Source organism: Elgaria multicarinata, chromosome 9, assembly GCF_023053635.1.
Source record: "Elgaria multicarinata webbii isolate HBS135686 ecotype San Diego chromosome 9, rElgMul1.1.pri, whole genome shotgun sequence".
Taxonomy (NCBI): Eukaryota; Metazoa; Chordata; class Lepidosauria; order Squamata; family Anguidae; genus Elgaria; species Elgaria multicarinata.
In genome coordinates, this window is record NC_086179.1 from 63,427,920 (window position 1) to 63,454,311 (window position 26,392).

The 26,392-nt window shown below is 40.4% G+C and overlaps 2 protein-coding genes across 2 annotated transcripts in view; one reads left to right on the plus strand and one right to left on the minus strand.

Moving 5' to 3' along the window:
* Positions 1 to 26,392, minus strand: part of IMMP2L (inner mitochondrial membrane peptidase subunit 2) — a 575,031-nt gene that overhangs the window by 269,210 nt on the left and 279,429 nt on the right. The gene's annotated exons all lie outside the window — the stretch shown is intronic.
* The window catches only part of LRRN3 (leucine rich repeat neuronal 3), a 54,629-nt gene continuing 51,862 nt past the window's right edge, over positions 23,626 to 26,392 (plus strand). Inside the window, exon 1 of the mRNA XM_063134023.1 lies at positions 23,626 to 24,122. The gene's annotated coding sequence lies outside the window, so the exon portion shown is untranslated. The remainder of the gene's footprint in view (positions 24,123 to 26,392) is intronic.

The window sequence follows — 26,392 nt, forward strand, 5'->3', positions numbered from 1 at the left end:
GTTCTTCCTGAGTCTGATTTGCAATTTCTCGTCGCAGTGCTTCCGCTCCGCGAGTACGACGACCTAAGTGTGATCTTCTGCGAGGCATTATTTGGATGAAGTAAAGCAGTTTGTTTGGTTTTTAAAAAAGGGGTTTTTTTACGTTGAGGAGGTTAGTGGAAACTCATGGCAGTTACCTTTCTTCTGAACGTGTAACTGTCACAGGTGTGACATCTATATTCACTCAGCCAATTGCGAGAGTACATGCAAATAGGAGAGGAGGCAGAGGGAGCGGATTGGCCTACTGGTTGGTGATGTCACAATGATCAGCAGGACTGGTTTTGAGGAGGCCTATTTCTTCGATTTTAAGAAAAACCTTTGACCCCATAGAGAACATAGTTACATAACAACGCTCGCGTATTCGAACGCAACGCTGTGTCAAAATTTCAAAGCAATTGGTGAAGAACTTTCGGAGATATAACGACAGTAACGAACGGTCTTTTTCATTTTTATTTATATAGATTGCATTTCTATACCATCCAATAGCCGAAGCTCTCTGGGTGGTTGTAGCAGCTTTTCCGTCTCTCTTGCTACAATCCCATTGTCCGCAGCTGTTGTGCCCACCTTTCCCGAAGCTGTTGTTGTTTGGTGCGAGCTCCCGGCTTGGCGAACAGCCAACCCACCATCAGGGGCATGTCCAGCAGTTTCAGATGTGCGCAGGAGTGGGCGTCCGCCATTTTCGGCACATTTTTTTTTTTTTTTGGTTATCTGCGTGTTTTGGCACCGACCATGTGCGGTTTTTTAAACACAAACATATTAATGCGCAGGAGCTCATCTTCGATGCAGTACCTGTCTCCCCCCACTGCATTGCTGTGTGTTTGTGCTGATGTGCATGTCAGAAGAGTTATTAAAAAAATATCCATGCCCCCATAACCATCTGTCCAGTCTTGCCCATTTCTCCCAATGCACATTCAGAACCGCCTTCATGGGGCACAATGGCACTCCTTTACTTGCAGGAAACTTCCCTCACGTTTGCCCCGTGAGCGACGACTGCGGAAGCGGGAAACCTCGCAATTATCCCTCCTCCGCTGCAAAAGGGCTGTAGGTGTAAATTAGGCCTTAGTTCTGAAGAAAATAAGAACTTTTTACGTTAGAGAAAGAATTAAATTCTCTTTGCCATTAAAAACACAGAAGAAGGTGGGGAAGTTAACTTTTTTAAAAATATTGCTTATATGACTGTAGAAGCTTCTAGCATTCATTTCTACTTGACCAAGGCTAGCCTCTCCTTATCATTTTTATTACTTTGCTTCTTAAAACTATTTGCTAGGGTGATGCTAATAATAAACTAAAGTATAACAAAAACATTTTATTTTTGTACTATAACTCAGTTTCTGGGGGAAAACTTTGTTCTCATCACTGTAACTTCCCTGAATACCTTATGAGGGCACTCCACTATCCAGACTTTGTCCCTCCCAAAATTACATTTGCTATTTTTCTCTGTATTTCAGGAAACACAGAACAGAGATATAGTTCACAAATGTGTGTTCCCAGCAAGTATGGTAATACATAAGCTATGAATGGATACCAGTTCTTAATGAAATTGGCACTCTCCATTTGGTTTTCTGAAGCCCACAGTATCAAAGTATGTTTACAGCCCTTCAATAAGCAGGCTGCAACTGAAGCCAATCATCTCCAGAAAAACTGCTCTTCTCCTCTCCAACTAATGTATCTATTGCTGAACATAGTAATCTGTGGAATTTACAAAGATTCATTAATACTTTTCCCCTCAATAAAGATTTTGCTCCTTTATAGGGAAATTTAATCCATCTCCTTCCTAAGGGATATCATTTGACTCAAATTCGCAATATTCATGGTTTTGAAAGAACACAAGTAAATTAAAAATATGCATATAAAATTACATTTGCAAGCTGTACTGCTATTATAAACATTTACATCTTTGCAAAATGCACTGCGCAGTCTGGAGTGCAAAGACATGTACAAGCCACATAACTGAAACTAAGTCAACTTTACTTCTATCATTCAAATGAATTTTTAGCAACTTTTAACCACAGCCAGAAATCTCTCACCCATTTTAGCATCAATCTTTTGTTTTGAATTGCCACAAATATGGCTTGCATACTTAATTTTAATATAAATGATGTTGTGTAATTACACCATCATGGAAAGCAAAGAAAAAGATATGGTATTGCAAATTATTACAGTCTGGGATCAGAAATTAGCGTTCTGATATTATAGCCCCTGTCAAAGTAAGATATTTAGAGCCAGTTTCTCAGAAGGCGAGAGCAGGCAAGCTTCCATAGCCCTAACAGATGTTCAAACTCATATTTTGTACTTTGAGTTGTACCCATATACTGCTGAAGCAAGAGAATCAGAGTCAGTTGACACAGAAGCTTGCTACATCTTTTCTGAATAAACTTTGCGTTCTAGTTTTACCTGCTTTCATTTGAGAGGAGTCATGGGGCTCCTAGTCCATACAAAGGCCTCTTTGGAACCACAAGCATTTGGAGCAGTATTTCTCAGCCTGGGGACCTCCATATTTTAGACTATAATTCCCATCATTCCTGACAATCTTTCATGCTGGCTGATAGGAGTTCTAGTCCAAAACATCTGGAGGGCACCATATTGAGGAAGGCCAATGTGAAGGGAGAAAGGGGTTTGCCCAAATTCCCAGCAGTATAGGCAGGGGCAAAAGGTTACTCGGGCTGAACATGAACACAAATTGGTGGGCTGCCACTACCCCTTACAAACAACTCAGCCTGAGTCAGGGGACTCTCAGGCCTTATCGGACACCTCTATGAAATGGGGGAGCCAAACTAGCACCCTATATTTCCAAGGCTTAGGCCTGCAACCTTTTCTGTTGTGGCACCCCCGCTGTGGAATAAGCTCCCTAGAGAGGTTCACCTGAGATAGGGTGACCATATGAAAAGGAGGACAGGGCTCTTGTATCTTTAACAGTTGCATACAAAAGGGAATTTCAGCAGGTGTCTTTTGTATATATGGAAAACCTGTTGAAATTCCCTCTTCATCACAACAGTTAAAGTGCAGGAGCTATACTAGAGTGACCAGATTTAAAAGAGGGCAGGGCACCTGCAGCTTTAACTGTTGTGGTGGAGAGGAAATTTCACCAGGTTCTCCATATATACAAATGACACCTGCTGAAATTCCCTTTTCAATACAACTGTTAAAGATACTGGAGCCCTGTCCTCCTTTTCATATGGTCACCCATGTTATACTCTTTTTGAGGCCAGGTGATGACCTTTCCCCCACCCCCAGTATTTTAACAGTTTACTATCTTAGTGTTTTAACTTTGTTGTTTTAAATCTGTATAGATCTCTGCATTGCTGCTGGTTGTGTTTTTATATTGTGCTTTTATGTTGTCGTTCGTTTTATACTTTGAACTATACTTGATGGTTTTAAGTTGGATGAACTGCCCAGAGAGCTTTGGCTATTGGGTGGTATAGAAATACAATAAATACATAAACAAACGTAGCATTAGCCGAGAGGAAGAAACTGGATTCAGTACGGAGGCAATTTAGAACGAAGCACATAGACTGGCAGCTATAAGAGGTAGTCAGTTTATTGGAGAAAAGGAAATGAGAGACAAACAAAATAGGAGTAATGTTTTGAATCAACACTTCAATGCAAAAATAAGAAAGCTACCTAAACCTGCCTATACGTACTAAGCACAAGTCTTCCAGTAGGACAGGGCCCAATCAGAGATACTTGGAGTCCAAAGCAAAGACAAGACCAAGACAATGAGCAGCAGTAACTTCTCTGGTTATATGCTCAAGGCCCTGGCAACTGTAAGGTGATCCCTGTTAGCCAACCACAGGCTGAATAGAATCGTTTTCTCAGGCCCCTAAAGAGGGTTGAGAGTTCCCAAAGGAGTGCAGCTGAGATCACTCAATCCAATTAAACAGGCCTTGTTCATACCTTCGGGCTAGAAACACACACAGGTGGTTTTCCCACTACTTGCAGCCCCAGCCTTTCAAACATGGCTGCTTACAAACTGCTTAAACACCAAAAGAAAATGGAGTTCTTCATATCCAATTTAAAAGACAGTACAATTTGAATTTGGAGCCTGTCATACAGATATTGTCTTTCAAGTCATAACCAAAGAAAAGAACTAGGGTGAATACTAGATACCTTTAGTACCTTTTCTAGGTCTTCACATCTTAAGAGGATTTCATTTATATTGTGTTGGCAAGACATTGAACTATTTGAAGTTTTTGTACACTTCTGTTTCTACATATACTGTAGTTCTCCTTCATCATTGAACATTTCAGCCCAGTTGTATCAATCGCAGTGACAGTAATGTCTTATTCTTATACAATACCCTTCATCATATGAGGCTCTTTGCATCTGTATATTTCAATGTGATGTACATGCTTGAATATTTATTCCCTTGGAGCATTATTTTTCTATCATTGCATATTAAATGTTGCATAATATAGAGCAGCGGATTTATATTTGTCTATAAAACAGATATAAGAGCATTTTGTGGCTTGGTTCACACAATCATGGTGGGGTAAATAAGCCACAGTGGCTTATTTCCCCTGCCACATGCCCCAGAGGGATTTTCATAATTACCCTCGCCAATGCAGCTTGTCATGTGAACACAGCTTGTTGCCATGGTTGACAAGCTACTGAAAATCTGGGTTGTTTTAGGGTTCTGGGTTGGCTTGTTAATCACAGCAACAAGCCATCATTGCCATGTTTGTCTGACGCAACAAGGGAAATTATGCAAATGCTCCAGGGTCACACTTGATATACGCAATGAGGCAAATAAGCCACAACAACTTATTTTCCCGTCTGTGATCGTGTGAACAGGCCCACTGTCTCTATAGTTGTCAGAAGCGGACACAAAAAGATTGGCAGACATTTCACCAATTTATGTGCTAAATTTGCATAGGAAATAGGAACACAGGATGCTGAGTTGTGGAATTTTAGGATGCTTTTAGGATTTTTTTTAGGATGTTTTAACAATGTATACTATGTTTTTAATCAGTATTTTACGTATTTTATACTTAATGTTGTGCCCCACCTCAATCAAAATGGAGAGGTGGGTAAGAAATTATTATTATTATTATTATTATTATTATTATTATTTTATTCTGAGTCAGGCCATTGGTCCATCTAGCCCAGTATTGTAGACACTGACTGGCAGCGGCTCTCCAGGGTTTCAGGATTTTCTCCTAACTCTACCTGGTGATGCCGGGGATTAAATTTAGGACCTCCTGAATGCAAAGCAGATGCTCTACCACTGAGCTATGGACCCAATTAATTAATAAATAAGCATAATTAGCAAATGATTGCATCATAATCAAATAAGTTGCCCAATTTTAGGGAACTACAATATGACAACCCTACAAGAGTATAAGCATCTTCATTAGCAAAATTCAATGTAAAATACATCAAGCCTGGCTTGCTGCCTTTGATTAGTCAATAGAGTAGCACTTTCTAGTAGAACTCTTTTCACTGGTATGAGAATCATGATTGATGCCTGAATAGGGCTGTATTTAGGATTCATTTTGCATGGTTCTACTACTCTTTCCCAACATTTTTTATGTAGAGGTAATATTTGTTGCAGAAATTTCGCAGAACCTAAGAATTCAACCGTTGTGGAAACTTGGAGACCAAGATTAAGCCTTAGTACTAGTAAGATTCACAGGACTAAGTACTATTGTTGTTATAAGTATTTGGACTTATTTGCTCACATGAAAAGGCCAAATTTCTACTCCCTGTTTCTATTTCAAGAACAGAATTCATCTGATAACTTCTACAACCATATGTTATCCCATCTCATCATCCAGTTCTAAGAACTCTCATAACAGCAAATAATTGGAAAGGTCGGGAAGGGTCAAGTTGCTGAAGATTCTATTAATACAACATTTAATGTAATGTTTTGTAGCAATTTGGCATTTCAGTCTATGATTGGGTTAAATATATCATGGCAAGACCTGAAGTGTCTAGCACAGTTTTCTAATGCCTTTGCAATATACTTTACATCCCTGTAAACTATACAACTAGTTATAATTAAAGCTTATTTTTTGCCAAAAGCTGAGCTTTGTACAAAGAGTATAGTGTATTAAGAGGCCTAGAAAAGGTGCCATAATTTGATCCACAAGGTATGGAACATGCTCCACAATCCATCAAGCTCTCTGATTTTTGTTCTTTCAACAGCAACCAAAATCAAATCATACGCTGCATCTCAAATTTGATATGCAAGTATATCTCCTTTAAAATCTAGCACTCCTGCTGGCAATTAAAATGGCTAAAATCAGTTTCTTCCTGTGATTCACTCAACATGGATATCCTCCAAGTTATGGAATACAAGATTAGATTTTCCAGTGTTTACTAAAAAAACTAAACACCCCCACCTATTTCTCTCTCACACAGATTCCTAATTTGGGGGCAGGTTTTTTTACTACATTAAAGTATGATAATAAGGTAAGACAACATAACAAATTAACAATAGCTCACGCCTTTTGCCATTTATGTACACTGCAATGATCTTCAGTTTTACTAGCATGTGTAATTAAAGATACTATAAAGGCTGTTCTCATATATTTACAACACTAGCTTGTAAAGGACCAAAGGAAAAAATAAATAGAAGTAATGTATTATAATATGCCTATAAAAAAGGTGGTGGTATTTTTTTTTTTTAAAAAATCTTTTTTCTGTTGCTGAAAGTTTAAGCATATATTTCCTCTCGTTGAGTTTTGGGGCTTTTCTGGAGGGAGGGAGGAGAAAGCATTGACGTGGCTTTTATACAACACTCATATTCATCCTGGCAAATGGAAAGCATTCCATTGGCAGTGTTTAACACTATTCTGCCCTTCAATCTAAAAAGAAAATGCATCAGATTTCAACACAAGGACATTCATACTTGCATCTGTTGCATAGTTATCTTCCAGGAGATACAACTCAAGTAGGGCCCCACAACAAAAAGTTACATTCACGTGTCTGTGTCGCTTCAAACCTCTCCTTTTCAGGCAAAGTGGGTGCCAGGTGGTGAGACAGCAACTCAATGGGTGTCTGCTTTATAGGCCTGTAGCTTTTCCTCTGTTCCCCTTTTCTAGACACTCCATTCTATTTCCACTACCTGGTTTTCAGGGTTCTCCCTACCATCCTCATTGGTCTGGTTTTTTGGAGGGTATTTTTCTTACCCTTGGGGGTGTTCTAATTTATACTTCAGCAAACCTCAGAGTCTTCGAAAGTCTGTTGATACCTCTCTACTTGTATATGGCTGTTGCCATTTTGGTTACCTAAGTGACGGCACTTGGAGAATTGAATCAGAATTGGAACATAAGGTTAATAAGAAAGCTGTTTGAGTCATAGCAGCAGTAATACCAGTGACAAAAGCATGGTTTCTAAATGGTTGGTGGGAGGGCTAAACATAACATTGTAATTGGCACTCACTTGCCTGCTGGTGGTGGGAGAAGAGGAAAGAGCAATATTTGTTCCCAGTCAAGTGGGAACACTTCCCTTCTTCCTCTGTTAGCTATAGCAGTGGTCAGACAAACTTTTTTTTTCTTAACGTAGTTGTGAATTAGGGAGAACTAAATATCGCATGCTACTACTAAGTTTGTGGTATCCCTTGGGCATAGGGGTGAGCTCACCTCCTCAGCGTGCCACTTGCCTCAGGCCTAGACTGCTGGGCAATAACTTCAGAGCCTTTTCCTTGATGGATTCCTTTATTATTAAAACCTCCTGGAACAGCGACACACCAAACTCTCTGCAGCAAAGTCCATCACACAAAGATCAATGAAACAGAAGCCCCACCCAGGCCTTCCATGAGGACCTGGAGACTAGCAGCTGCAGACCTCTTAGACTGACAGCTGCAGACCTCTTAAAGGTACATTCACAAATCACATCCCTCCTTCTACATAAAAATAATATCTTTTATTCAATTAAATCTTAACATGTCAATCTTAGCTCTTTACCACTATCCCATAACATAGTCCTTAAACTTTGCTGGTAGTCTCACTTCTCGCCCACTCCATGTCCATTCAGTCCTATCTGCCTTTACATCTGACGAAAGCTCCAGCTCACCTTGAGGTCCTTCTTCTGGCAAGACCACTGCCTCAGGGGACACCGGCTCCTCTGCAACCCCTAGATCCACATTGGTTAGATTCACATCAGTTACATCCACAGGAGAAGAGCAATCCCTCCTGAGGTGCCCCCTGTTTCTTCTATAGGTTTGACCTTGGGGAGTCTCAACTACATATGAGCGTGGCACTCTTCTTTTTCGAGCTATTGATGTTGGCATCCAACTTGAAGCTAGCAAGGAAAGAGAAGCCCATCTTAAAATTTCTCTGAAATCTTCTACCATTCTCTCCATCCAGCCTGAATGCAGCCCATGTGTGGGTTATATTAGAGTTCCACAAACACTTCAAAAAGAAAACGCAGTATACCTTCTCTAAATTGAGAAGAAAAGTTTAATGGAACCAACACACTAAGCTCATAATAGAGATTACTCATAGAACAGCAGAGTTGGAAGGGGCCTACAAGGCCATCGAGTCCAACCCCCTGCTCAATGCAGGAATCCACCCTAAAGCATCCCTGACAGATGGTTGTCCAGCTGCTTCTTGAAGGCCTCTAGTGTGGGAGAGGCCACAACCTCACTAGGCAATTGATTCCATTATCGTACTGCTCTAACAGTCAGGAAATTTTTCCTGATGTCCAGCTGGAATCTGGCTTCCTTTAACTTGTCCTGCACTCTGGGAGGATCGAGAAGAGATCCTGACCCTCCTCTGTGTGACAACCTTTTAAGTATTTGAAGAGTGCTATCATGTCTCCCCTCAATCTTCTCTTCTCCAGGCTAAACATGCCCAGTTCTTTCAGTCTCTCTTCATAGGGCTTTGTTTCCTGTGGTTACTCAACCACAGTTAGAAGACAATAAGTATGTTTTGCTGTTCCACCTGTTACCAACTTTAGGGGCCTGCAGTTGTATTTTAGGACATTAATTGCCTGAAACATTGAAGTAGCACACACAGTCTGCTCTTTCATTTAGCTCTTATTGGAGAATACACACAAGAAGCTACTACCTTCCTTTTGGCTCTTCAGCATCTATAGACATAATAACAGGGGGAAGGAATAAAAAAAATGCAAAGCACTCAGCACAAAAAGTATTACAGACACAATAAATAACAGTCACTGAGGCTGCCACCAGACAAGCCGAGTTCACTCTGATGGGCTTGACAGGGTGAGGCCAAAGAGTGGTCTGATGGGAGTGAACTCTCTCCTACATCCTCATTCCATTCCAACCTGAGGCCCTTAAAAGCCAGCCTCCGATGTGGCTGGAACACTGCAGTTGCTGATTTCATCACCCACCAACTCTGGGTAGCAATATGTCTACCCAGAGTGGGTGGGTGACAGAAGTAGTTGCCGGTTAACAGGGCTGGAAAGGAATTTTGCCAGCACACCAATTGGCAAAGACAGTGCAGGGTTTGTTTTTTGCCTTCCTCGCTGCAATATTATTTCCAGTGTAAATAAGGTGACTTGGACTGTAAATTCTTATGGACGCTTCATTTTATAATGTCACAACTAGGGATGTGCACGGACCCCCCGATCCGCTTCTCTTCCAGATCCGCAATTTGCGGATCGGGCCGCTCCGCCCCGCTCCGCCTATAGTCCACTCCGCTCCGCTGCGGAGCTCCGGATCCGGCTGGGAGCTCCGCTTTCCCCCCCCCCCCATAGGCTTGCATTGAAATACAAAAAAGTATACAACTTTTTTTCTGTTAAAGTTAGAAACCTCACCAGTCTTTAAGAAGCAAACTTTCACTTCAACTCATGAAAGGCATTGCTTCTCCACAAGTTTACCTTTGGAGGGCTCTGATGGCCCTCCAAGGACAGGAGAGTGCACTGGGCACATCCACATGCCCTAGGGGAGCTCATCCCCTTGCACCACATCTATTCAGTTGTTCCCCAAGGTTATGGTGGGTAGCAGTGCTGTATTTCCTATCTGTTATTTATTTGCTTAGTATATGATTTCAGGTTGTGTTTGTGCATTTGGTGGGGCTACTGTTTTAAAAAACACTGGGAAAAGTCCGTTCAGACTAAGAAAGAGAAGTTCCCAGGATCCCAAGTTACCCGTTTTGCCTATCCCCTCCTCCAACTTTGAGATCATGTGATCATGACCGGGAGTTGACTCTGCCCCTCAGCCCTTCGAAAAGGTACCTTTTCCCGCTGTTTTTAACTGATTTTTTCCAAAAATTCTAGCAAGCGAACCGCAGCACGCAGAGAGCTGAGAGTAGGCTCAAAATGACCCCCATCCATGACTCTCTAAGCACAAGAAGTTTCAGAAAGATAGCTTAAAAAACAACACAGTTATCCCCCTATTATTTTCCGCAATGCAATCCTATGGGCGAAATTTTTCAAAATGGCGATCAGATCGAGCCGCGAAAACAGAAGCGCTCCGCTTATGGGCGCTTCTCTTCGCCGTGCTTCTATGGGTCCCCGGTCTGCTTATACTCCGCCTCTGGGCAAGGCGGAGCAGGCCAATTCGCTTCTGATTCTCCGATTCTAATCGGAGCGGATCACATCCCTAGTCACAACCCGTGGGTACAAAAGGCATTGGGCTGGATCCATTTGTGAGAGGAGCAGGATTGGGCTCCCTGCTGCCCCACAGTAGGGATCCCTATAAGGGGTCTTGGGGATATGGCGCCAAGACCAGACCAGCATGGGGGCTGTGAGCTGGCCATGTCTGAAGTGATGGGATGGAGTTCACATTAGTGGTCTGTGTTGTGGCGAGACCCTGGCCCTGCCAACCGACACCAGTGATTTTGGCAAGAGGGCCAGGTAGGGGGAATCGGACAGCAGGTGAGATGGCCGATGATAGGATCCACACCCAATGCACCTGCACACCATCAAGCCTATTCAAGCAAAAGTCAATAAAGGTATGGACGATTCATTATCCCAGCTGGGTCTATGTGTCTAATTTGGTCCATTCCTTTCATGGTATGGATCCAACTAAGCACTGCACTAGGCTTTTACTGTACATTTTATATAGATAAATGTAATACAGGAGGCACGTGTGTTCATTCCTATGTGTGCTTGCCTTATTCCCATTATCCTTCCAACTAAAAGGGGATTGGTAGGAACATGGGAATTAGAATATCACTCTATGCCAGATACACACATTCTGCTGTGAACTCCATGGCATTCAGGCACCCATGCCCACCATGTGGATCCAATTTCTGCTTGGCCAGTCTTATGGCTATTCCTTTGGTGGGTTGTCTGGTTTGGGTAAAGGACCAGATACAATACAAAAAAAGCCTTATTTTCAATACACTATCAAACAAGTAAGGGAAATGTGCATTTCAGTGATTGTATTAGTTATTTTTGTGGTCTTTCTGTTATCTATATGCATAATTCTGGCACCCTCCAACTATTTATTTATTACGTTTCTATACTGCCCAATAGCCAAAGCTCTCTATTTCATTTAGATTTCAATTCTCTTGAGGAAAACAGGTTTGGTTGTTGTTGTTTTTTAAAAAAGCTTTTACTTCATTGGACATCTTTACTCAAAAGCTTTCTTTATTTTCCAATTCTTCTTTCCTTCAAGCTTCCTATTTTACCATTAAGGATTTTAGCACTGGGTAATGGCAATTGAATTTAGTAAAGTCTTTGTACTTGAATTGCTGGCTATAAACCAAATGGAATACTATTTAGTATTAAATGCCGTGTTATGGTTGGAAATTTAAATTCTTGAAATATATTTACCAAGCAGGAAATTTAAAACATGCACTAAGCCACATAATAGGGTAACATTCAATGCTAGTATTTTAAATATTTAAAATGGGTGAATCAGAGCTTAGTGGGGACTTCTACCCACTGTTATTTAACTAGCAGATATAGCTTGTATTTTTCAAGTACACGTTATCTTGACGCTTCCACTGATAATTCCATATTTAGAGAAATAGGGAATTATCAGTGGATTGATAAAATGTATGAAGAACCCAGCTGCAATCCAATGCACATTTTCTGAGGAGTAAGCCCCAAGCCCTGTTGAACATAGTGAGGGTTACTTCTGAGTAAATATGCAAATAAGGCTGCTGTAAGTCCCATGTACATCTGGCTGCTCCGTTTTCAAAGTGATATTTCCACTGCAGGTCACTGTAGGACCCTCACTGAGTCCTACAGTGGTTTTGTTTATATCTCTGAATCCCCACTTGAACTGTTCCTCAATAGTCAAGTGCTGGCTGCTATTATGAAGACGATTTCTTGTCCAAGACGATTTGAAGAAAAAAAATACAAATATGCTATGCTTATTTTTTCCTAGTAATCTAGGAGTGCCAAACCATCTGTACATCTGGTTTTACTGATTGATTGATTTTATATATTTATATCCTGACTTTTTTCCTCCTGCAAGGTGGCTTACGTGATCTTATTCCTCTCCATTTTATCCTCACAACAACCCTGAGAGGTAGGTTAGGCCGAGAGTCAGTGGCTGGCCCAGAGTCACCCAGTAAACTTCATGGCCGAGTGGAAATTAGAATCCAGATCTCCCGAGTCCTAGTCCAGCACTGTAGCCACTACACCACACTGTCTCTCATTTTGGATCTGTTTTGTGGAAGTTATCTTGAAAGTTTAGATAGATAACTATGACAATAACTCCTCTGCGGATCTAGTGAAGAGAGATGAAATTCTGCAATCCTATACATATTTACTTAGCTATACAGGTCTGTGTATATAGCTCCCAGGTCTGGACTACATATCTCACCATCCCTAACCACTGGCTATGTTGGCTGAGGCTGATGAGAGATGAAGTTTAAGAACTTATGCAGGACCATAGGTTTTCCACCCCTGATATATAGGACTGCAGCCATAGTCATGGATCTTGAAACCTGGATTGTATCTGTCTTCTATCATGTCTTTCAAGGCCAAGATCTTCACAAAGCAGCTCACGATATAACAGGATAATGCAAATATATTAAAGCAATGAATAATAATAATAATAATAATAATAATAATAATAATAATAATAATAAATGTAATTTATTAGCCAACTTTCTCTTTTAAAAAAGAATCCAAGGCATCTTATAATAAAATTATTAAAAACATACCAAAAAAGGGTGAAACAATTTTCTTTAAAATTTCAAAACATGATCAGATAAAAATCCAATTAAAAAACCCTAGGATAATAAACATGTAATCCAACTAAAAGCAGTAATCCAGTTAACCAGAGCCAAAACATGTAAAAACCTAAACAGCAACAGAATCAAAGACTCGATTAAAAATAAAAGTCTTCAACTGCTGCCAGAACATAAGTAAAGAAAGACCTAATCTAAATTTTTAGAGCAATGACTTTTTCAAGGCATAAATGGACTACCATAGAAAAAGCTGTCTTGCACATTGCCATCAACCATACTTCAGAAGACAATGCCACAGATAAGATGGCTACATCAGCTGGTCTTAACAGATCCTCAGAACCTTCTCCTCTGTCACTGGAGGTTGGACAAGTTAGGACCTCCCAGCCTCCAACTCCCCATTGTTGAAACAGAGACAATATGGGCTTATCTCCAGATGATCATACCAGCATGCACAATAAAGACAGTAGAACATGCCTCAAATTTAAAGTATTCTATTCATTTAATCCTGTTGAGAATTAGAGTGTCTGCTTACTAGTATATTTCCATTTGAAAAATAATGTAGAGCACATTAATAAGCAAAACACGAGCGCACACATAATTTACAAAATTGGCAGGCACCGCCCCTGCTCCAAATTCAGAGGTGTTCTGTATTGCAATGACTGATCCAAGTCCCTGATACATGGCTCCCTTTCTTTCTATCATAACAGATCTTGGATAATAAGTGTCATAAAGTTGGAAGGGGGATACATTTAATTTTGGACAAATTATATTGATTTGCAGATTTTTAAGCATCACTGTTACCTTTTGTAAGTGTTGACCTTTGCTGTAAAATGCCTTGATTCTTTTTTTTCCTCTTTTTTTTGGAATAAGGATCTAATAAATTTAATTCATCATCATCATCATCATCTCAGAGGTGGCCACCAAAACAAAGCCATTTTGACAAGAGGGAGCCATTTCGCAGATGTTTGCATCTTTCTCACAATATTGGACCAAGATGAACTGGGTAGGGCAGGGCACAGATATAGAAAACAGTAGCCGGCAGCAATTTCCCAGATTGCAGCAAATGTAAAAAGTAAGGTTGCTATTATGGAAAATGCTGCCACTCCCAGCTGGCTGTATCCAGTTCTCAGTAACCTTTGTTTTTACTCTGGCCCCCCAAAATGATCAGTTTAAAAATTATGTGCAAACCATAATGTAAGGTACATGTCAGACTAAGATGTCCAATGTGCACAGGAATGTGCATACAAAGCTTTTCTGTACAAGTCCCTTGTACTGCAGAGCACTTCCAAGACTTTAGATTCATGAGTCATGTTCTACTTTGTCTTAGTTATTCTGGTTTGGCTTGCTGCTCAAGGGAAGAGGCCTATAACATGTGCAGTCTCAGTGTCAGGTAGAGAGGGATCTAGTCCAGTAAAGCAGGGTCACATCTAGTAAAGCATGGCCAGGTCCAGAAGAACAGCATCCCATCAATGAAAGGAACTGTCAGGACCCTGGACAGCATACTATAATACATACGGACTGGAGTGTTTCCTCACAAGGAGAGTTGTTGTCCCAGCAGGCAACTGAGGCTTTCAAAAGGCTGGCAGGCTCGGAACATTCAGAAGCTTCACCCCTACTATATGCTAGCTGTAGCCCTTAGAGAGCCTACAGTGGTTTCGGTAGCCACATGCTCCTTCATGTCCAAGGGATTGGAGAAGCTCTGGGGCAGTCATCCTCAAAGACTGAGGTTGAGGGGAGGGCTTGGCCCTCAGGTCTGGAAGGTATGAAGTGGGGCAACCAGGGTGCTGCCGAGCCTCTGAGCCTGGGGACCATTAGAGTGATCCCTGCCAATCCATGTCTGACATCTGACCATAAATCTTCAAAAGATTTTGAGAAAAAGCCAACTAAAATACTTTTCAAAAGAGATTAGTTTTTTCTCTCTCTTAAGGGAAGTAGAGTTGTTCTTCAATCATCATCATCATCATCATCATCATCTATAGAAAAAATGCTATAACCTTTCCTATGCTTTGTGTTTTTACATTAGCAGACCCAGAGGATTTTTTTTTCTACTTTTGAAGTTACGTGGGCTTTAGCATTTTCATTACACCAGCAGTATTTATCCCAGCTTCTAGCTGTCATGAATTGCCTCAATCTTCAGCTTCCTTGTAAAGTAGATTCTTTCAGACTATTGGATGGAAATCCTCATGAGCTCAACTGAGTAATCATCTTAACCATATGCAAAACCTTGCTGAAGACATTTACCCATCCTACACTGCTTCTGTTTTTTATTGCTTCGCTTCCTCTTGCTGGCTCATGCATTTTCTCATCACCATCTTAACCATCCCTTATTTTCACATGTTCAATCAGCTTAAAAAAACTAACATTCCATATGTCCTGGGGGATGGAGGAGGAGGGAGCAATCAACAGATTAATGGTCTATCACTTCCTTGTCACATCCTTTTGTGAGCCATGACATTCCTTTTTCAGATGCTATATGATACACAAACAGAGAAACAATATGGATTAAATGTTTGACTCAGGAACTAGTTTCACACACCCAAGAAGCTTTTGACTTGTGTTTCTTGAACAGTAGTTTCCCAGATCACCTGGCAAACATCTTTGGAAACCAGGGTAAGTTTCAATGGCAGTTGGGCATATAGCATAGGGACCTACCATTTAAAAAAGAAGAATATAATATCTCACTGGTCATGTCCAATGCACCTAAGGGAATTGTTTGGATCACAGCAATGAAACACAAATTCTCTGTGCAAATCAAACTTGTGAGCAAAGTTGAAATAATATAAAGTGGTATGAATAATAAAAACAGAAACCTATGTGGAGAGGCTGAAATATGGAGAGGGGGAAGGTGCTTCACTAAAACACATTTCACTTGTCTATGGTCCTGGTCAGAAACAAGATAACTGGTCTATGGTCCTGGTCAGAAACAAGATGACCATGATTCAGCAGGGTGTGTGAGACATATTCCCCTACAAACCAATCCAACAGTGTGTCTGAAGTATGAATTTTATGATGTGTGAACCCTGTAAACACAAGGTAAGTGTGTGATAGATTGAAAGTAGAAGTGATTACTGAATTGGTTTGCAGTAACTCTATTTTACTACTAATTCATTTAATATATTAATAAATCTATTAACAAATATAAATAAATAAATGTGATTTCTGGTCACCAATGTGTACAAAGTCACTCACTGTTGCATTAAAATGGAAGTAGAGCTTTCTTCCAGGCCTTTCTTTTGACACAATGAAGCTTTTTGCTTTGACTTTTCATAAACATGGAATGGAAAAACTGGCCGAAAATGCACACTTGGGTGGCATTTGAGGGGATTTGAGCATTTTCAAAAGTGTGAATTTGTGCAAATTTGAAAACTGGAAAAAATCCAATTCTATCCATAAGAGGACAACAGAATGAAAGGCACCTGACAATCTGTGGAAGGCAGACAGAACTCATTTTACAAAATCTGTACATCTTTATATAGAAGCGGCTTAAAGTTTCATGGTGGATGCTTTGGTGGTGGTGGGAGCCTTTCGGGCACAGGAGCTTGCTGCAAAGTCTAGCCCCAGCAATGCAGTTCTTTCCACACCTGTGGCTTGAACAACAAATAGCAAAACTTAGAAAAAATAGGACATTTGTGAGATGGCTCTTAACCTTCCTGCACAGAGTTCTCTCGCAGGGATATTTTAAAATAAGTTACCAGTTTCTTTTCTTGGCAGGATTATCACCTCACTTTATCTTGCTCTCCTAAAACCAGCAGAACTGTTAGGGAAAAGAGACATCGACTAGATTTCTTCACAGTTTTGTGTGTGTTGAGGCTCAGGAATTACAGGTTCAGTGTAATACTGAATTTTTTTGCTGTGAAAAGCCAAATGCAGATGATGCCAATTACACAATCTTTAGAATTTGAAGTTAGGATTTTTTTAAAAAAATGACTCTCTTATATTACCTTTATTCGTTTGGCTCTACGGTCTCCAAGATGGCGTCCATGGGCACCAATGTGCCTATTGACACTTCTCTCGGCTTCCGCAAGGCTCCCTGACCCTCCTGATTTTATTTTATTTTGTTTAGGATATCATTACTATTATTTTTTAACTGGGAAGCTGGCATGCTGCAAAATGTTGGGTTGCCCTACAGCACCATCTTTATTTGAGTTTAAAAAAGTGGCTTGGTTTTGGAGCTCAGAAACCACCTCTGCCTTGTACTTAGGGTCTTGAGCAAGTTACTTTTCTTTTAGTCTCACCAGTTTTCCTTCTTGGAAATTAGTGTTTAATTTGTTTTTATCAACCATGTCCACCATGGCAGCCATTTTATTGACTGATACCAGGAATAGGTATATCTGGTATAGAACCCTTCATTACTAGAGTCAAAGGTAGAATGCCGGTATTTCAACTTCCTGAAAAGCTATTTAAAAGCATATCTAACCAGCCCCTAAAGCAATACTTTTTTTTAAGCTGGAGTAGTTGTGCTCACAGTAGAAAGTGGTGTTCCTAAATCACCTCATCTCAATCAAAATTACCTAACACAAAACTTTAGAAGTAATACCAAGGTATTGATCTTCCTGTTTATCTTGAGGGAAAGCAGTATTAATCTATATTGTGAAAACATTGAAGGGCCCAACTTGTTAATACCTAAAATGAGAAAGTCCATTTTTCTATGGAGTTCATTTCCTCACACCAGATTGGAAGAATTTATGATTGGAAGGCTTTTTTTCAAACAGAGTATTGGCAACCAATGGTCCTTCAAGATAATAGAATCATGGCAGGATCTACACTACTGCTTTAAAAAGGTTTATAACAGTAGTGACAACTGTTGAGGCACAGGACACACTCCATACACAGGTTTCAAACCATTTTCAAAGTGTCATATCCTGCTTGGTGTAGATCAGGCTCAAGCGTTTTGGAACCTCTCTATGATGGAGGCCTCATTGTAATACATCAACTGCTCTCTAATCAGCTTCGTGCTCAAGCTATGAAATCTTGATTGATCAGACTGTCTAATATAGTTTTATGGGTCAGATGTATCCAAGACAGTTTGGATGCAAACAAACATTTCAGTCTACGACCTCTTAGCTCACCTTCAGATTTTGCTTGCTGGTCCTGTTCATATCTACTTCATAGACACTCTGTTCTTTCTTTGGTCATGTTGATATTTTTGCTTTCGCAGTTCTTCCCCCTCCAGATCTTTAGCTCTGATCTGTGATCCAGCCTCTTTCACAATCTGATTGTTTGTATTTATTTATTGATGCTTTACCTGCCTTGTTTTTCATTTTTGTTTGTTTGTTTTATTTTGTTTTCTATTATCATTTACTGTATTTATGTCATTGATCTTAGCACCATTTGGTGAAAAGATGGAATGTAAATGTAAGAAATAAACAAACATTTGTATCCTCAAACTAGATGAACATATATTCCTAATTTGATCACTACATCAGAATATGTAGAATATCCAAACTGTCTTGGATATAGATTAGTGGCCAGAATCCATAGAACTATTTTAGTTTATGCCCAAGGACTTGAACATGCCCAGTGGACTTTTGACTTTTTACCTATTTATTTATTTATTTATTTATTTATTTATTATATTTCTATACCGCCCAATAGCCGAAGCTCTCCGGGCGGTTCACAAATCTCTCCTAGTTTTTTTTCCTGAATTTTAATTTGCCATACTAGATATCTGATACTGAGCAAACAAAAATTCAAAGCCCTGTTGGACACATGGGGACTAGGAACGTGATGTGTGAGAAATTTGCTCTGTTGAGTTGTTTTGTTTTTGTTTTTATGGATTTTAATGGATTAACCCAATATGTACTTCCTGAACCCAAAGACAGATCCAAATGTATGTCAGAAAACCATACATTTCCAAGCTTGTGATGCATTGCACAAAAATTGAGATATGTGTTCAACAAAATGCACACATTTGAAAAATATTTACATTTCCAAAATGTGCACAGACACACTTTATTCAATGGGTGTGTGCATCCAAACTTGTGTACATTTTAAAATGCACACAAAAATGCACACATTATTGTGTGCGCTATGAAAATATGTACACATTTCTGAATGGATTTATTTCTTTAAATAAATGGCAAGCTTGTGCGGAAACAGGACGAAACAAGCTTGCCCTAATAAAAATTGACTATCTTGGCAAGACTGAAATTGAGAGATACATCTATCTCTAGCATACATATCCTTGACCTCTGGCTTTTATATTTAGATCTGTTTCAAAGCTAAGAAACAAATGCAGTCAGTCAGTCAGTCAGTCAGTCAGTCAGTCTCTCTCTCTCTCTCTCTCTCTCTCTCTCTCACACACACACACACACACACACAAATTAATTCATCCAAAGAACAGAACTGGAGTTTGACTCCAGTTTACACTTTAAGAAGACTTCCTTTGCATGACTCTATAAATATCATAGTGCACATTGCTTTTGAAAACCTCTTCAATTTCTGTAGTGATGTGTGGCATGGGATGGCCAGTGGCTGGGGGCTGTTTTTGGAGAAAGATAAGCTTGAAGACTCTTCAGATATAAATATAATTGAACTTTTCTTTGGCTCCCAACCGATGATACTTTATTAATTAAAAAGTGTCAGCCAGTGTGGTGGTGTAGTAGATAAAGGGTTAAACGTAGATCAGGCAGACTCAGATTAAAACTCTACTTAAGCCACAGACATCATTGGATGACTTTTGGCAAGTCACCATGTTTCAGCCCAATCTCATAGATTCACAGGATTGTTATGAAGATAAAATGGGATAATCCAATGCATGCTGCTCTGAGATCCTTGGGCAGGATAGAAATGTGAATAATTATAATAATTTTGATTCGCTGCCGAGAAACTGCTGAGCTCACATTTATTAGTGTTGAAATGTGTTCTATTTAGATTTCCGGTTCCAATCTTTGTTTTCCAAGACAGCATCTAAGATCCAGGAGTTCTGAAGCATAGATAGGCCACATATCCATTTCAAAATACAGCCAATTAAAAAAACCTTGTATGTGTCATTTCTCCAAACAACGAGGGTCAGACAAACAAGGTAAGAGGACTGAGGGGTAGATTCAGACTGGTGATTTCTCTCCTCCTTTCTGGTCTTTCTCTCAACCTCAAGGTCACCAATTTAGCATATCCACCACGTCACATGCAGTTGATGAAAAGAAGAAATAGAGATGGGTGTCATCTGCATATTGATGACACCTCACTGCCAAACCTCCGGGAGTTCAGCTACATGAAATCTAAGCAAAAGTTCAAATTTACAAATCTATAAATAAGTCTAGTTTAATAGAATGCCCTGCTATTTTAACACTACAAATCATCATGGTGAAATCAGCAGGGGAAAAAACCCTCTAATGAACCTTAATCATCATAATTGTTTCAGTTATAAAGATGATTTTGCCTTGCAAGCATTCTGGAACATCCTTAAAGCATCCTTGAAAACAATCCAAATGAAAAATAAAATATTTCTCTGTATTAAAAAGCATATTACATAAATATTGATTAAAATTGTTGATGCATATACTGGTAAATAAAGAAGTCCTATGAAATATAAGATTCTAAAACCTTATTCCTCTCATGCAAGTGTATTTTAATTTGTTTGATTATTCACCCCTCCAATTATATAGTCCAGAGCAATCAACCCAACGAACTACTTATGTAGTTCCTTAATAAGTGTGTAATTTGAATTTCATGTATCCAATTACTTTGTCAGATATTTTTTTCTTGTGAACCTCACATACTAGATCTAAGTTAGGAAACTAATATGTACAGGTCTAAAGTTTGGGTGATGAACAAAATGCTTCCTGCATGTGACAGAGATGCTTTGAGCCCACCATCTGTTGCGATGTCCACATGAAGCATTCCAGCATGTGGGCTTCCCCACTCCTTTCAACGAAGGAGCAGCTCCCTTGAGCATGCAAAGTTATAGTCTTCATTTAAGTGCATGGCGACACAGCCAAATAAGTGGAGGGATAAATGCCAAGTTCTACATTTAGGGAATAGAAACCAAATACACAGTTACAAGATGGGGGACACTTGGCTCAGCAATAATACACACGAGAAAGATCTTGGAATTGTTGTAGATCACAAGCTGAATATGAGCCAACAGTGTGATATGGCTGCAAGAAAGGCAAATGCTATTTTGGGCTGCATTAATAGAAGTATAGCTTCCAAATCACATGAGGTACTGGTTCCTCTCTATTCGGCCCTGGTTAGGCCTCATCTAGAGTATTGCGTCCAGTTCTGGGCTCCACAATTCAAGAAGGACGCAGACAAGCTGGAGCGTGTTCAGAAGAGGGCAACCAGGATGATCAGAGGTCTAGAAACAAAGCCCTATGAAGAGAGGCTGAAAGAACTGGGCATGTTTAGCCTGGAGAAGAGAAGATTGAGGGGAGACATGATAGCACTCTTCAAATACTTAAAAGGTTGTCACACAGAGGAGGGCCAGGATCTCTTCTCGATCCTCCCAGAGTGCAGGACACGGAATAACGGACTCAAGTTAAAGGAAGCCAGATTCCGGCTGGACATCAGGAAAAACTTCCTGACTGTTAGAGCAGTGCGACAATGGAATCAGCTACCTAGGGAGGTTGTGGGCTCTCCCACACTAGAGGCCTTCAAGAGGCAGCTGGATTTGTCAGGGATGCTTTAGGGTGGATTCCTGCATTGAGCAGGGGGTTGGACTCGATGGCCTTGTAGGCCCCTTCCAACTCTGCTATTCTATGATTCTATGATTTCAGAAGGCTCAAGGGAGTCAACACTGGCAAGGAAACACTGGATCAGAATGAATTCTAAATAATTTAAGTACATACTTTATGTCTTTGAAGAACTCTTAGGGAGCAATCCTGAAGCTGGCCAAAGGCTAGCTTAGGGGGCATTGGAAGTCACATTAATGCTACTCCTATAGCTCACCAGAGGGACAATACTTACATCACCAAAGAGCCTCTCCTAGTATGCCCACAGAAAGCTCCATGGACACAGATGCCCCACTGGTTGTGAAGACCCAAATAGGCCTTTTCGGGGTGTGTTGGAGCCAGTAAGAAACCACAGGATCCTAAGCCTCCTCATTCTCTGACCCACCTAAACAATGGGTCCTACTGAAGTTAACACAGTGAATTCCTTCCCATTGACCACACTGGGAAGGGAAGCTGCCCTGTAGCTCCTGCCCTGGACACAGTGAGCTCTATTGCATTGCCTTCCTATACTTCCTGGGAATTACTTCCCATTGAACACAGTGAGACTTAGGCCTTAGCTAGACCTAAAGTTTATCCCGGGATCGTCCCGGGGTCATCCCTGTTCATGTAAATGACACACAGGGGATCCCGGGAGCAGGCAGGGACGACCCCGGGATAAACCTTACATCTAGCTAAGGCCATACTTCCACATAAACATGCTTAGAAGGATTGTGCTGTTAAATAGGGCTTTTAAGAAAAGTGAATGACATAATTCAGAAAACAAGGCTTAATAGTTTATACTTAACACTAATAATTTAGGATAGCAATGCTAATGATTAGCCTACTTGTTCATGTACTATTCCAAAAGGATTATAATACAGATATAAAATAAATAAAAGCCACATTATTGTTTCTGCAAGCAACCTTTTAGGATAGGGATAATAATCTTAAATGCATACTTGTTGCATGCTTGCAGCATTTCTCTATGAATCTTCGTTTAGCTTGCTGCCTTTCAAAACTCCTAATGCTATTATTACATATGACTGTCAAACAGAAGTTGAAGAGAATAGAGGAGAATTAAATTTTATTTTATTCCACTAGAGGGTGGTGTCTCGAAAGCAGGGTTTTATCAGTAAATGTGTACAGTTAAATCCAATCTTTTCCAGATTTCACCTGTTGATTACCAAATCTTTATATGCCTTTACTTACCTCATTCTTTGTAAAAAAAACAAAAAATAACTTCTTTTATGGAACAAGTGAAAACAATATTCTGCAATCAGTAAATCTATTTAAGAAATAATAGCATGCAGATCTTTACTTTGTGCTAAGTTTATTTTCGTGTTGCATATCAGACTGTGTTAGTTTGTCTCGAAATCAAGAAACATCTGAAAGAAAAATAACTAATTGCTTTACTTCAATCCAAACTCACAAAAACCTGCCCTCTTGGCTGTACAAATATGAGAAGGACAGCTCTAATTTTCAGTGTGTCCATTGGCTTACTCAGTCCACTAATGCTTCCTTTGTTCAGAGACTCCATGTTTAAAATTCAGAAATGTTTTTTTCTAACCATCAATGTCGGCTGCAAAATATAATGGTTAAAAGAGAAAGAACATAGAAAAGCTCTAGTAAGATGAATGTTAAAAATATATAATAAAGGGCTTTTTTACTAGTTAAGTGATATAAACTGAATAGAAATGTACCTAGTTTTGATCACTCTCTTTGAACACTGTCCCAACCCTTGCACTTTCTACACATTAAATAGAGTTCTGTTCTTCGCGCAGAGGAGGAAAATTGTGCCCCTTCCCTTCCACGTATCGGAGAGAATGCCAAGAAGCACAGAAAGGGTCTCGCTCCATGTATTTGTACCCTAAGCAGCAATGTCATCTAACAGACAGGTTGCCTCAACCAACCAGACTGGAGCAGCTGCGAGTGCTACATCTTGGCACTCTGAAGCTATTGGCTCCTCTCTGGGGAGCGGAGGGTGTTCAGTTATTAATGACCGCTGAGCAGGCAGCACCATGTCAGTGTGACAACTGATCGGGTGAACGGTGCACCACTAACCACCATGGAAACACGGAGAAAGAAGAACAGCTAGCAGACATCGTTCTCTTTCTCTCTCTGTTTCCCTCTCCCCCTTCCTCCATTGGATTGTGAGTTTCTGTCAGCCAGCAACAGAGCTCTGGAAAAAGTAACGGATCTCAGCCTGCTGCACAGAGCTGCTCTCAGATTACAGGATCTATAGAGACAACCATAACGTACACGATCTGTGCCTGCCATCGACTCAGTTCCCTGGCAGGAGCATCAGTATGCCGTTACCTGAAGTACGGAATCCAAATATGCAGGAGGCTTCCAGGACTGAAACTATGCTTGTTGGGTAAGTGTCTATTATCTGCTGTCAGTTGCCCTGTTGTGCTTTTCAGTATTTATGCATGTCCTCTCCTTTTTCTTTTAGTTTAAATTCTGATAGCTTCCTCCCCCACTCCTCCACTCCCTTTCTCCATATTTTACTCTTTTGGAGAGAAATACAAAGGAACCCCTGTCTGCTCTGATCCACCGACCACTTCTACCAAATCCTCATTAATCTATTTCTCCCTCCCCCACCCCCACCCCAGGATTCTCAGATGGGTGCTTTACTAAGCTGAAAGAACAGTGAAAGGGGTTGAACAGTCTGGTTCTCAGTACCTTCGGTGCAAAATGAAACAGCACACTTTGTGTGGGCAAACCAATTACATGCAATACTGGACAGCCTTTTTACTGTCCTTCCCCCGCCCCTCCACCCCATCACCTTCCGATAGCTGGATTATAGCAAATGCCACTGTATGTCACGGTGGGACCTAAAAGCCACCGACCACGAAGGCTGAATGAGAATATTACAAACAGTTATTGAATTTCTGCCAGGCTACATTTTGAGGCTTGTGGCAAATACCCCCCCCCCTCACACACACACACACTCCCCCTGACGAATGGCATGATTCGTCAGGGGGAGAACGAATGTCTGATTACTAATGCAGCTGGAACTGACACATGCAGGGTAAAAGGATAGCATTAACCAGAAGACTTTAAGTCTTCTATGGTAATTAAAAGGATCACAGCATGATGCCTCTGTGCATTTTCCATTCGAGAAAACTGTAGGTTCAGATCCCTTAGTGACTAACCATTGCTGCTCTCTTGCGCTCTCTCTCTCTCTCTCTCTCTCATAGACACACACACACACACAGTGAGAGAGAGAGAGAGAGAGAGAGAGAGAGAGAGAGAGAGAGAGAGAGGCTCAGTACTGTTTGCTTTAAAGCAAGGGGAGGGGGGAGAATCCTCAGTTTCTTCTAGTTTTGATCAGTATTGTCATTTGGAATCAGCAAAACCGTGTACTGGCAAATAAAGGAAGGAAACCTATAAAGTAGATATAGCTTTGGTGTGTTGGTTTGTGTGTGTGTGTGTGTGTGTGAGAGAGAGAGAGAGAGAGAGAGAGAGAGAGGGAGAGAGGGAGAGAGACGAAAGATAGACAGAAACGTAATACACCTAATGTAACCTAAGCCTTGTTACAACCCTTAACATTAGAATGCAAACACTGAAGTACAACAGCAGACATGAATCAAAAAGTCTCCCCTTAATATCAGCTAGATTAAGGGATACCTCAACCAGGGGCAGAGGGAATAAATGGCAGCAGCTGAATACTCTGAAAAAGGTGTTTGTTTTTTAAAAAGGTTTGTGAGAAAGCAACTCAGAAGTCATACACCTCCTCAAATAGACCCTTCCTCTCCTTTCCTTCCCACACAAAACACGAGAGGAAACCTGCCCCCTCTCCCCTCCCCACCCACCCCCCACTTCCAAAGTGGCAAAGCAGTTATTTTCCTGGGCAACTCCAACCTTAAAGTTAATCTTGGTTCTGCAGTGCATAATGCAAGAAAGAAAGCGAGGAGACAAACCACAAAAAAGACAAGTCATCTTCCTCATATCTGGCACTTCCTTAAACATATGTCATGAAGTGAAGGAGCTTAGCAACATGTTCGGCGAGGTCAATTAATTCAGTTGACCTTTCGAAAAGATGGCAATAAAGCAGCTCCAACAATATGCCACCACATTTGATTTTCCCTCAGATAATGAATGAGTGTAAGGCAACGTTTCCTTTTCAGACAGCATGAGGAAAGGTAGTGAAGCATTAGCTCCTCTTATTGGCAAGCTTGTTGGTCATTCTTCAGGAACTGTAGAAAATCCCTTTCTCGCTCTCTCTTTCTCTTTCCTTCCATCCTTTTTTAAAGAAACCCAAACCTGATTTACGATGCAGTAGCAAGCAACCATTGCATTAAATCTACCTTTTGAGGCAGAGCTGCATCCTCTGCTTTCAGCACATGCAAATATGTTACACTGCAGTAATGAAATAAATCATACCGCATTTTTGATGATGTATTTAATGCACTGCTTGCATGAAAGCAGGGTCAAAGCACTGTCGTATGCACCAACCGATACATACTCAAGACTTTAGAGATTCATTTTTATGTAATCAATAACATTCAAAACTACCTTTGGTTAACTTCAAGCCTAAGCTACTTTGTTCTACATTGTGTAACATTTTACTTCAGGTAGAACTTGGCAAATACTGTGAAGGTATACCACAGAGCTTTTCAAATTGCAGGTTTTGTGCAAATC